The 12,531-nt window shown below is 40.2% G+C and overlaps 1 long non-coding RNA gene across 1 annotated transcript in view; it reads left to right on the top strand.

Moving 5' to 3' along the window:
- The first annotated feature begins 784 nt into the window (after window positions 1-784).
- Window positions 785-12,531, top strand: part of LOC137095890 (uncharacterized) — a 97,923-nt gene continuing 86,176 nt past the window's right edge. The window contains exon 1 of the long non-coding RNA XR_010909038.1: window positions 785-1,065. This is a non-coding gene — a long non-coding RNA (uncharacterized lncRNA). The remainder of the gene's footprint in view (window positions 1,066-12,531) is intronic.

Raw genomic sequence — 12,531 nt, forward strand, 5'->3', positions numbered from 1 at the left:
TTTTATGCTTGCATTTTTGTGAGGCTGTCTGAAATACTTTGCCCATGGGCCATTTGTTGAGCAGGTCTGCTTTATGAGAGATGGAGTCATTTTTCCCTCCTGATGTTTTGGGGTACAGTGTATAATTTCTTACAACCAGATATACTGGTAAGAGATGATAGGAACTGATGTTTAAGACAACAGGATGGCCAAACATAGATGAGCAAAAATGTATATGTTCCTCTATGTAGGTGCTCTACCATTTCACTCCTATCTATTTGCAAATGTCTAGAAATAGTGTAAAACCCAAAGTGATGTAGGAATTTTTCAAATGATTTAGTACTGAGGTAGAATTAGCCACAAAGAAACTGTTTCTTCTGATTCATTAAAAAAGGGAAAGAACAAAGAGGCCACTGGGAACTGTCAATCAACCAGAATCTTTTGAAGCCTTGAAGCATCACTTTGAAAAGCCACCATGGTTCGGTTCAGCCTGCAGTGCAGTGATAATACAAGTGTCAGCTTGTCACATTTGATTTCCATTCACATGGTGCAGGAGGGAACAAGAAAATGCAAAGGAAAGGCATATTTCCTCACCACACTTTTGCTGTCACACCCTTCTTCGCTCTAGCAAATGCAGCCACAGCAGCACCATCTGCACCGGTGCAGGAGGTGATGGGAGAGGAAGCCACCCTGTCATGCTTCTGCCTTTGGAAGGAAAGCACAGCCTCGCATCCTGTCAAAGCTTCTTTCTCTTGAGCTAACCACCAGAACTGGAGCTGCTGCACCTGCTCCTGTCAGCTGTAAGGAAAATTTCAAGCAGAACAGATGGGAGAATGCAGACAGTAGAGGCAGCTGCTGCCTAGCAAAAGAAAGCAAAAGAAACCCAAATCCCAAACTGAGGATCCTTTCTTTTTGTACTAGGCCCTAAACAGATACCTAGTACCCTGAATGTTTCAGCATATTTTCTTCAAATATCAGGGAAACCTTCACATTTTTCTCAGAAAACCTGATGTGATCAGGAGTTTGCTTCTTCTACCACTGAAACAATGCAGGAACCATCTAGATGAACAACTGCAACCAGCTCTGGTGAGTTGTTATCTCACTACCGTTTTTGAACTCCCTCACCCAACTCAGTATAAACTGGGTTTTTGGAGGGAGGGGCAAACCAATCAACAATGGTCACAGCTAGCCCTACCCATTTTTCTGGAGTTTCAGCCAAGTTAAAGCAAACTTTTGATAAAGAACTTCCAAATGCATTGTCTAAAATTACATGTTTGGGGGAGATAACAGGGAATGCATTAATGAGTACTTGTAGGAGTGAGGAAAAACAATAAAAAAGGCATGTATCCATGAGCATTGTTCTGGGGATGTACATCCACAACTATTTAATACTTGCATTCAAGAATTAATATTTATTCTTCCTGCTATAGGAAACACAAATAATCCATTGCTGATTTCTCTCTGAATTCGCTTGTGGTGAAATGTTCCAGAGGAATTATCGATCTGAAAGATCCTATTTTTCAGTCCAGAAAAAGACTCCCAATTTCCTGCATAGGAAGACATGTTTTATCTGCAGACAATACATTTCTTCTATTCAGAATAATTCCATCACAACACACAGATGTTGAAACACAAGGAGAAAGCTACCTATGTTTCTCATGAATCTATTTTTCTCAAAGGGGTTTTCTGAAGGAACCTCCTTTTTCAACATGGGAAAAAGAATAATGTATATGGGTTGTTGTAGGTTTTTTCGGGCTGTATGGCCATGGTCTAGAGGCATTCTCTCCTGACGTTTCACCTGCATCTATGGCAAGCATCCTAAGAGGTAGTGAGGTCTGTTGGAACTAGGAAAAGGGGTTTATATATCTGTGGAATAACCAGGGTGAGACAAAGGACTCTTGTCTGCTGGAGCTAGATGTGAATGTTTCAACTGACCACCTTGATTGGCATACAATGTGCCTGGAGCAAACTTTTGTTGAGAGGTAATTAGATGTCCCTGCCTGCTTCCTCTCTGTTGTTGTGCTGTTGCAATTTTAGAGTTTTTAAATACTGGTAGCCAGATTTTATTCATTTTCATGGTTTCCTCCTTTCTGTTGAAATTGTCCACATGCTTGTGGATTTCAATGGCTTCTCTGTGTAGTCTGACATGGTGGTTGTGAGAGTGGTCCAGCATTTCTGTGTTCACAAATAAAATGCTGTGTCCAGGTTGGTTCATCAGGTGCTCTGCTATGGATGATTTCTCTGGTTGAAGTAGTCTGCAGTGCCTTTTGTGTTCCTTGATTCTTGTTTGGGCGCTGCGTTTGGTGGTTCCTATGTAGACTTGTCCACAGTTGCATGGTACATGCTAGACTCCTGCAGGAGTGAGAGGATCCCTCTTGTCCTTTGCTGAACATAGCATTTGTTGGATTTTCTTGGTGGGTCTGTAGATAGCTTGTATGTTGTGTTTCCTCATCAGCTTCCCTGTGTGGTCAGTGGTTCCCTTGATGTATGGCAAGAACACTTTTCCTCTGGGTGGATCTTCGTCTTTACTCTCGTGGCTTGTTCTTGGTCTTGCAGCTTTGAGACACTCTATGAGGATACAATGGTCAATGGCACTGAAAGCCACTGAGAAGTCCAACAGCACCAGATTTGTAACACTCCCTCTATCTAGCTCGTGGCGTAGATCATCAACCAAGGCAACCAAAACCATTTCCATTCTATGACCCGGCCTGGAGCCAGATTGAAATGGGTCTAGAAAATCAGCTTCATCCAGGAACCCCTGAAGTTGTTTGGTGACCACTCACTCCAAAACTTTGCTGATAAAAGGCAAAACTGGACATCAGTCTGCAATTATCAAGCCTAATCAGATTGAGAGACTGTTTTTTCCAACAATGATCAAACCACTGCTATTTTTTGGGAGGTGGGGACCTTGACTTGGTGGAGCGAGGCATTGGTAACCTCCCTTATTCAGGGCAAGCTTCCTCTGGCTTCTTTGACCAGCCAAGAGGGGTATGAGTCAAGCATACAGGTGGTGCCCTAATTTATTCAAGGATTTGTCTGTCTCCTTGGGTGACAGCAATTGAAAGTTATCAATGCAAAAAAGACTACACAGTGCTTTGAGTATATCCACAAAAGATATGAAAAAGGTGGCTTCGGGATCATTCAAATTCATGGCAAAGTAGTGGGCAAAGTTTTCAAAGTGCTCTGTTGTTGGGTATAAATAATTCTCAGTTTTAAGATGTATTAATCCATGTACCACTTTAAACAGCTCAGAAGGTCTATTAATGACTGCCACTATGGTATCAGAATACATTGGGTTTTTTATTTTGCTGTTTCAGTTGCCTCCCCATATTCCTTTCTATGTGCTGTGGATTTCTTATAATTTGTTCTGATTTTTCCACCATTCACCTTCTAGTCTCTCTCCCCCCCCCCCCCCCACCCCATTTGCTTCATTGCTAAGAGCTCCCTGGATTTAGTTCTGTATCGGGGAAAAAGATGCTTTGGAGCAATCATATCGATCACCCCTGGCTGCTTCTGTATTCCAGATGCTAACCAGGACATCAATAGGATTACCTATCCTGGCAGCCAGAAAGTCCCCAAGAGACCTCAGGAATCCATCCGGATCCATTAGTTTCCTGGAGTGGACCATCTTAATGGGTCCTCCACTTCTGTGGAGGGTAGGGGTCCCAGTGAGTTTAAACCTGACCAAAAAATTATCTGACCATGACAAAGAAGCTGTAATTAGGTCCTCTACTACCAGATCCTGCCACCCTCTACCCTTTGGAATAAAAACCAGGTCTAAAGTGTGTCCTGCTCTGTGATATATCATTTGGGACACCTCCATAGTTGTCATAGTGGTCATGAAGTCCTGAGCCGCCCCTGCTAAGGGAACCTTGGCATGGATGTTGAAGTCCCCCAGTACAATAAGTCTGGGGGGTTCTAACACCACACCGAAATACCCCTTGTCAGCTTAGGCAGGGAGGTTGTTGGGCAAGGAGGTTGCTGGTACACCAACAAAATCCCTAGCCTGTCGCATACCTCCACCTTGAGATAGACACACTCAAACCCATCTGATAGGGGAATGGGTAACTTGGTCAGGGGATGTTGCTCTGATAGATCAGAGGGTGGATCACAGTATCCATCCTCCCTGACCCCCTTGCCTTGCCTGATGCTGAGCCTTGAAGCCTGGTGAGCAGAGCTGGGAGAGATTTATGCCCCCCCCCCAACCCCGATGTCATCCAACCAGATCTCTGTGACACATGCCAGATTGATATGGTCATCCAGAAAAAGGTCATAGATGACTGCAGCTTTTCCATTAACTGATCTAGCATTAACCAGCATCAGGTGAAAGCTTGAGGGTTGGCTTCTAGGTTTATCCAGGGTACCTGAGAAGAGGTATCTTGGGGGTACCTTGTTGAAAAATTGCAAAATCAGTAGTTTTCTATGATTGAGTAATGCCCAGTGCATGCCTTAGCAACAGGGTCCAGCCTTACATAGCAAGATTTAATCAACAGTGATAGAAATCCAGAGTGTGTATGTTTACCTGTAGTTCTCCCAGGATCCTCTGTGCCTCCTTAGATTGGAAAAATTGGAACTGATCCAAGAAATGATGACAAGACTATAGGGGGCATATTTAGCTTGGAACCCACACAGAATGCTATTTAAATTCATGCAGAGAGAGTGTCAAACCTTGCATTAATGGTGAAAAGAAACTCTCTGAATTTAAAAGTTTGACAGTTCTTTTGATATATTTGGCTGCTTAATTAGGAGGCAATTATATGAGAGCAGGCAATCTTTTTGATCATGAATATGTTAACAGAAGAAGCAGGACTACTTTGGAATGCAGCTTTCGATGGCTGGCGTAGAACACCAGAGAAAGAAAAAGGCACCCATAACTATCAACATTTTGTTTCTATTGGCAGTAGTCTGGTTGCCAGATGGTTTTCTCAGCAATACTCATAGTAGAGACCAGCATCCTGTAATCCTGTGCCTTTCGCATGTTCAAGTTGCAACATGCATCAAAATACACAGCCCAAGTAGCCTTTTAAAGATCTCAAACAATACAATGGAGTCTAATAGAGATGCAGCCAGCTTGACTATTTTTTAGGAAGAAGTTCCACAGCTTAAGGGCTGATACAGAAAAAGACCTATGTCTTATGTTGTTGTTTTTACCATTTATTATCAGTTCTGCCTTTTCCCCAATACTTGGACCAAGCCATTTCATAAAGTATTAAAACAAATATATTAAAGTACCTAGACATCAATAAAATATAGAAAAGTTATTTTAAAGTGCAATGTTAATGTGCAAAGAGTATTAAACCATTTAAAACTCTATTAAACATCAGAAGATAAAACTAAAAAAAAACAAACAATTGAAAGCCCATTAAATTGAACTCCTAAAAGTCTGCCAGAACAGAATATATTTCACTTGTGGAAAGGAGATCAAGGAGAGGGACATTTTAACTTCCACAGGAAAAAGAGTGCTAATCAGGGAATAATAACTGGAAAATCCTATTCCTTGTTCCCACCAAACATTCCTGTGGTGTTGTGCGATTGAGAGGAGGGTCTCATGTAAAGCTTTTATAATCTGGATTGACTGCTGAAGGAAGATACAGCCTTTCAGATATCCTGGACATGAGACACATAGGTCATGACCAACACTTTGGATTGTCAGTGGAGATGAACTGGGAGTTGGTGGAGCTATTGCACCAAGGCAATTGCATCTTTTTGGTATCCAATTCCAGTGAACAAGCTGGCTGTTGTTCTTTGGACCAGCTCTAATTTCCAAATCCCCTTTAAAGGAAGCCCCATAGGTTTCATTACAGCAAGTCAAATTGAATATAACAATCTGATACTACTGTGGCCAGATCTAACATCTCTAGGAAGGAGCATAGCTGGCATATGTGTCTTCACTCTGCAAATTGCAGACCTGGTGACCAAAACCCCCCAAATATCCAGGCTCATGGTTGAATCCAAGAGTACACAACATTATGAAGCTCCTCTTTTGGGTAACCCACCTAGCAAAGAGAATTCCTACTCCTTGATCTACCTTTTGCATTTTATTTCCAAAATACAATTTCTTCTTGTGGAGGTAATTTCCCATCTACTTCTTTTAAGCCATTCTCAATAAATTTCCCCCCAAACTTTATCAAAATTATTTTCCTTCCATACCCCTTTCCTGACTCTTAACCTACATGTCAATTTATCATTTATTGCTATTTTCCATAATTCTTTATACTATTCTTCAATTAATATGTTTATTTTACCTTTCCAATTCTTCGCTATCAGTAATCTTGCTGCAGTAAATATGTAAATGAATTTTGGGGGAAGGTATTTGGAGAGATAGAAGCTATAATGGATATGAAGATAGGGAAAAGTGCAAGTATTGCATTGTTGTCACTATATAATGTTAAGAAATTAAAAAAAAACAGAGAAAGATGCAATAGATAACACATTAACTGCAGCTTGATTTACCTTTTGGTTGACCAGAAGCATTTATGTATTGTCTGGAAGTAATTTTCAGTTTGTTTTCCTTCATCCAATATGCCTTCCCTCTTTTGAGTATGTGTTGCTCTCCCCTTCCCCCTCTTTCTGTCCTTTATATACCTGGGGTTGCATAAAAATGTCTCAGGTAAAAAGGGATCATAATCTGAAAAGTTTAAGTGGCCCTGGGCTACGGCACTGAAAGCAACTGTGAGATCTAGTAAAATCAACAGTGACACTATCCATTTTCCAGTGTAGGTCACACATCAAGTTGACCAAAGCCTTATCCATTCCAAAATGAGGCAAATTTCAAAATGAAAAGGATGTAGTCAATCAACTTCATCCGGAATCCTCAGAAACTGAGAAGTCATCATGCACTCTGGGATTTTACCCAAAAATGGAATAATGACTCACTAGGATTGGTATTTGCAAAGGTATTTTTGTTTTCAGTAAAATTCTTAACAACAGCCTCTTTTATGTATTTTATACTGGTGTACTCCTTAGAGGTGTGCACTTTTTGTTAGTCCTAGTAAGTCATATCAAATTCATTAATTTCATGCTTATGAGGTGATATTCAATACGTAGGTGTGGCCCATGTCAAAAGTTTAAGACTCAAAACTTGTAAATTTATTCAGTGCAAGGAAGCAAAGCTGAAAGCAATGCCAAAAAGGCAGACTTAGTGCCTTGCCATTCCTCTGTAAAATAATGGGGTCTCAATATTAGGAGTGGGGAAAAGAGGGAACAGTATTTGTTGGGAACAGCACAGAACTCTGGGAAATGTAGTTTGGGAAGGGAGGAGCCCTATGCCAGCAAATTCAAAAGGTCCTGCTCTAAACTACATTTCCCAGAATGCAGTGCACAGCACCAGAGAGATTTACCCTTCTGTAGCCAGCCAGAGTTCCAATAAATTTAATATTCTAGACTATGATTTTGTTCATGGGTTATAAATGTCATGTCCTAATTGGTTATATCATAAAAACATGGCAAAAGTTTATTAAACTGCAAAAGCTTTGTGCAAGACATCATGTTATATTACATTTTCTGTAGTATAGTATCCAGTCCACCAACTTAACATCATCATCCACCCATTTAACAAACTTTTTGGCAGCAAAACAAAGTTCCTGGAGTAGAATGGCTACTTTCAGAGTAAGGACTACACAATTAAACAGGAAGTAACACTTTCAAACTAGGAAATGTTTTCTTTATTGTTGTTGTTATTATTCAGAGGCTTGATGGCCATCTGTTGGGGGTGCTTTGTTGGTTTCTACACTACGGTTTTTGTTCCTGGGTTATAAATATTGTCATCCACCCATTTAACAATGTTTTTTGGCACAAAACAAAGTTCCTGGTGTAGAACCACTACTTTTAAGGTAAGGACTACACATTTAAACAGGAAATAATACTTTCAAACTAGGAACATATATTCTTTATTGTTAAACACATGTTTAAGTTCCTCATTATGGATAAGAATTTAGGACTTTCACAATCTTGCCATGAGCCAGGTAGCTACCATTAGCATAGTGATGAGACCCAACATGCAAATTCTGGATGACTCCTATTCTTACGGGGCAGTACTGAGTCTTGCAGAACTCCACAATCTAACGGCAATGAAACTAACACCATATTAGACAAATTGACCGGGGAACATTATTTTAAAGCCTGATGCTTTAAAAGGACCCATCTTTATTTCATTTCATTTAGTATTTTTGATAGCTTGGTTCCAGACACACTGACATTGTTCCTGTTTGACATAAAGCAGGACTGGGCAATTTCACCAAATCCCAGGACCATTTTTATGATATGAGGGTAACAGGAAAGAAAGATGGAAAGTAAGTATGTAAGTAAGTAAAATGCCAAAATAAAACTTATGCTTCTTAAACATACATGTTTTTGATGTTAATCTGTGCTAGATGTCTTGAATCATATTTAAGAGGTAAATCATTGTACCAATCCACTTTTTGGTTTTGGCCAGCAATCACCTTTTGGTTTTGGCCAGAAAAGCTGTTCCTAGGTTGGGGATTCTGGAGATGTTGGGAGCAGGAATGGCAGCCTACTTGGCATGTAGTAATGCAGTTCTGAATTGGTCACTCTTCTGTGATTGTGCATGTGTTATATTGTTGGACACAATTTTATACCCACAAGCACACATAATCAGAATGAGTAAGTGGTAGTGAGTGAGAGTCAGACACTTGGCATAGCATGGACAGTGAATAATTATCTGTATTCTCCTTGTAGGCATTTGATGCTACTCTTTAAAAAGAAATAGTGGAGTCTGAAAAAACTATCATAGCCTGCTTCCATTCCATAGCCAACTGGGCCCAAGGAAATCTGTACTAATCCATTCAAAAGGCATGCTTCTGAGAATTAAGGACTTTGGTGGGAGAACTAGAGATGGAAGGACAGTTTTCGAAACTGATGCTCCAATCAGGGGGACTTGAAATCTGTGCTCTTCAACTTGTCACTAATAGGTCCTTGAAGCCCAGCTGCATGCATAGCTGAAAACCCAGATTATGAAAAAGCTGGAATGGAAAATCAGGGACATGGCTGTTAAATCACTCCAAAGAACTTTAGTAATGTCACTGCCATTAATAGTTGACCTTTTACATTACTGAAGTGGTTGACTTCAGGTTTTTAATAGTGTACATCTGGACATAAGAGCTCAAGTTCAGAATTCTTTCCATCTCTTTGGGTGACCTCTATGATTACAGTGGCATCAAAGAGGAAAAGAAGCATGAGCAAGAGGAAATCCAGGAAGCCAATCAATTGCAGGAGTGTGCTACTATACCCATTGAGAGCAATATATAGGTTACTAATAAGTCTCTAAGTATCTCACATTCTTGCCCTCCTTAGCACAAAGATCACATATTTTCATGGGAGCAGGATTTGTCTTTTGTGGTATCTTATCTTTCTCAACTTTGTCATGATGAAATGCCTGTACAGGCAGCATGGCTGTCAGTAGGACAAACAAAGGAAATTTGAAGCTCCATGTGAAGCTAGACTTAGTTTCCCTTGGAAATAAATTATTATTATTATTATTATTATTATTATTATTATTATTATTTATACCCCACTTTACCTCCCCAAAGAGGACACCCTTTGTTACATAGCCCAGAAGCAGCCGTTGGAAAGGCCTTCTACCCCCTACCACAAAACAATGAGAGAAGAATGACTTAAATCCCCAAATCACAAAAACACTATTAATGTCCTTATATGTGAGGATAAATAATTAAAGTAGTTTCCTCAGCTGTGGGAGAAAATGAGCATTGCCCATGGTATTCTCTCCATATTTGAATATTCTGAAGTGATGTGGAGAAATTATTCAGCGTAGCAAAACATATGGAGTAGGGTTTGTTGTTGTTTTGTTAGCACAAAAAGTTATTTTCTGTGCAGAAAAAGGATGTCCTGCACAAGGAACAATGACTGAGAAACTTGTGTCTACATAAGTGAACATAGGTCTGTGGCAAATGTAACTGAGCAGTTTTGCAATAGGCATTCTACACTGTCATTCCACTCTGCGATTTTCCTCCCTCCTCCCCCCACTCTCCTGGTGCATCATTTCTATGTGCTGGGAGAGCCCGCCAAAGCTTCAAATGGAGGGCACATACGTTTTTCTTATTTTTCTAAGCGATCTAGGGGCTTGGGGGTAGGGGGTGGGTATTTCCACAGTTTACCGGGCTTATTTAGCCTAGAAAACTGTGGGAATACTGTCTGGACTGTAAATACTGTATGGAATGTAGTATTCTGCAGTCTAGACCCAGAAATAGTGCATTTATCTTAAGGCTTCCATGAAGGCATGGAATAAATCCACTATCAAATTAATTTGCTACAAAACAGGGTTTTCCTGATTTGTAGCAAATTAATTCAGGACTGTCCAGAACATTGTCTGGACAGCCCCTCCTTTATTGCAGGAGTTCCCGCAATAGAGGCCCTGTCTGGATGGGCCCATAGAGTCACATTAACCTGTGCGCACCCATACAATGCAAACAGGCTGCTGCAAGCTAAACAATAATAATCATAATAAGGGAAGGAGGGGGCATGTTCCTCCCAGGCTGCCTTGCTCAGTCACATGTCAGCAGCCAGAAAGTAGACCATCAGAAGATGAGTTATGGGCTTGTTTTTTTTGCGGGTGGGGGAGTGGGGAGAGGTGATGGGAGGACAGAAACCAGCTCTGTTTCCAGCCATGCCAAGCCAGCTTCAGCACACCTGGGCAATGGTACCACTGAGGCAGCTGACAGTGCCTCTGTCCTCCAACAATGTGGGGCTACATTCGGTACCTGTGTAGAACTGTGGTTCTCAACACCTAGAAGACCAAATGTTGAGAACCATTGGTTTAGAACATAATAATGTTAGTCAAAATGAGGGAGCCAGTGAGGTGACTGCTGTGATTTGGACATTCCTGGTGTGCATTAGGACACTGCCTAGGGAGAGCTACTGCACAATAACAGAGCCCAATGTGCACTAAATCATTATTCACTAAAAAAGTCCCATAGTACCTGTCCCATGTAGCTAAGGCTCTATCTACAATATCATATAATGCGATTTAAAACTACACTATATGGTCAATCCCATTCAGTAATTCATTGGAATCTTTCTGCAAAATACCACAGAACTGGAATAATTGCACCCCGGATTCTAATTGTATTTTTTGATTTAATACACCTCTGAGGCACTGTTTTTACATGTGATCACATGCATTCCATCCATTAAAATCTCATGAGAATGGTAGTTTGAGACTTCCAAGCTATGTCACTGTGCAATATTAAGGGGGGGGGGGGAGTAAAAAAAGTGGCATAGGGAGGCGTTCGAACAGATCGTGGCCTTCTGTGGTGTGATGAGTCAAAGTGCAGCATTCTCAGAATGTAAGAATCAGATGTGATGGGGTCAGTATGCATCCTGTCTGAATACAGTATGCATACAGTCCTAAGAAAATATGAGATGCATACCAATATAAATGGGGTATATCGCAATGTGCTAAGGTCCTTACAGATTGAGAGCCATTTCCTGCTTTAATAGACCAAGCAATATTCGATCACACCTTGTGGTTTGCACTTCAGGGAGGGACGTATAGAAATAGCCATCTCACCATACAACAATCCCCAGGATTTCTTGGGATGTAATTATGGCTGATAAAGTGAAACATAACACCACTAAAGTTTACTATAAAAAGGACCCATGTCAATCTTGTCAGGAGAATTGAGTTGGAATATTTCTCCCCTTATTTCATCTCTCCAAAAAGTCCATATTTAAAAATCATTTTGTAGAATTCATGGCTGGCTTTCAAGTGTTCATAAACAATTAAAAATTCAATTTATGTTTATTCATGCACACCAATACCTAAATTCTATTTGCAGCTGCTCAATGGTCTAGTTCGGTTTTACTGATGACAAATGTCAAGTGTTGTTTTTATGACTGAAACGTTAGGTGTTTGATGGTCATACATGCAGTCTTGCTTTTACCCAGAATACACTGTGTTTTTAGTGGCAGTGAATGACAGAACTGTGAGGATTTCAAGACTGCAATTTATGCCAAATGATAACACATTTCTTTGAGAACAATTAAAGATATTTTGTGTCAGGTAATGAAATAGAAATGGTTTCAAACATCTTCAGATAAATTGAAAAGTTTCAACAATTTTGTACAGTGCTAAAATAAAGTTATGGATTCTATGGGGCATTCTGTCAACAAAATGGGCCACTGTTTTATATTCCTAATGTAGTTCAGCATGTAAAAATACAATTATGTAGTAGTGGAGTTGTGTGAATGTGCACCACTGGATGTTTTCTGAAGAAAGAAAGATTTTAAATAGGAATTACTCTTTGTACTACAACTCCCAGAATTTCCTAAGCAAGCTTGTCCAAAAGTAACTTGTCAAAACTTTGTCTGAGCAATGTATCCAGTTTTTTATTTACTTTATGGTGAACACATGAGACCATCATCTGAATCACTTACTGTTTATTTATTTACCACATTTGTACTCTGCCCTTCTCAACCCTGAAAAAAACTCAGAGTGGCCTCACTTGGATGACATTGGATTGCATTTCCATTGCAACTGTTTTATCACTGCTCTGTCATGCAGTGAAAACTGTCTTG

This window comes from Anolis sagrei, chromosome 1 (assembly GCF_037176765.1).
Source record: "Anolis sagrei isolate rAnoSag1 chromosome 1, rAnoSag1.mat, whole genome shotgun sequence".
NCBI lineage: Eukaryota > Metazoa > Chordata > Lepidosauria > Squamata > Dactyloidae > Anolis > Anolis sagrei.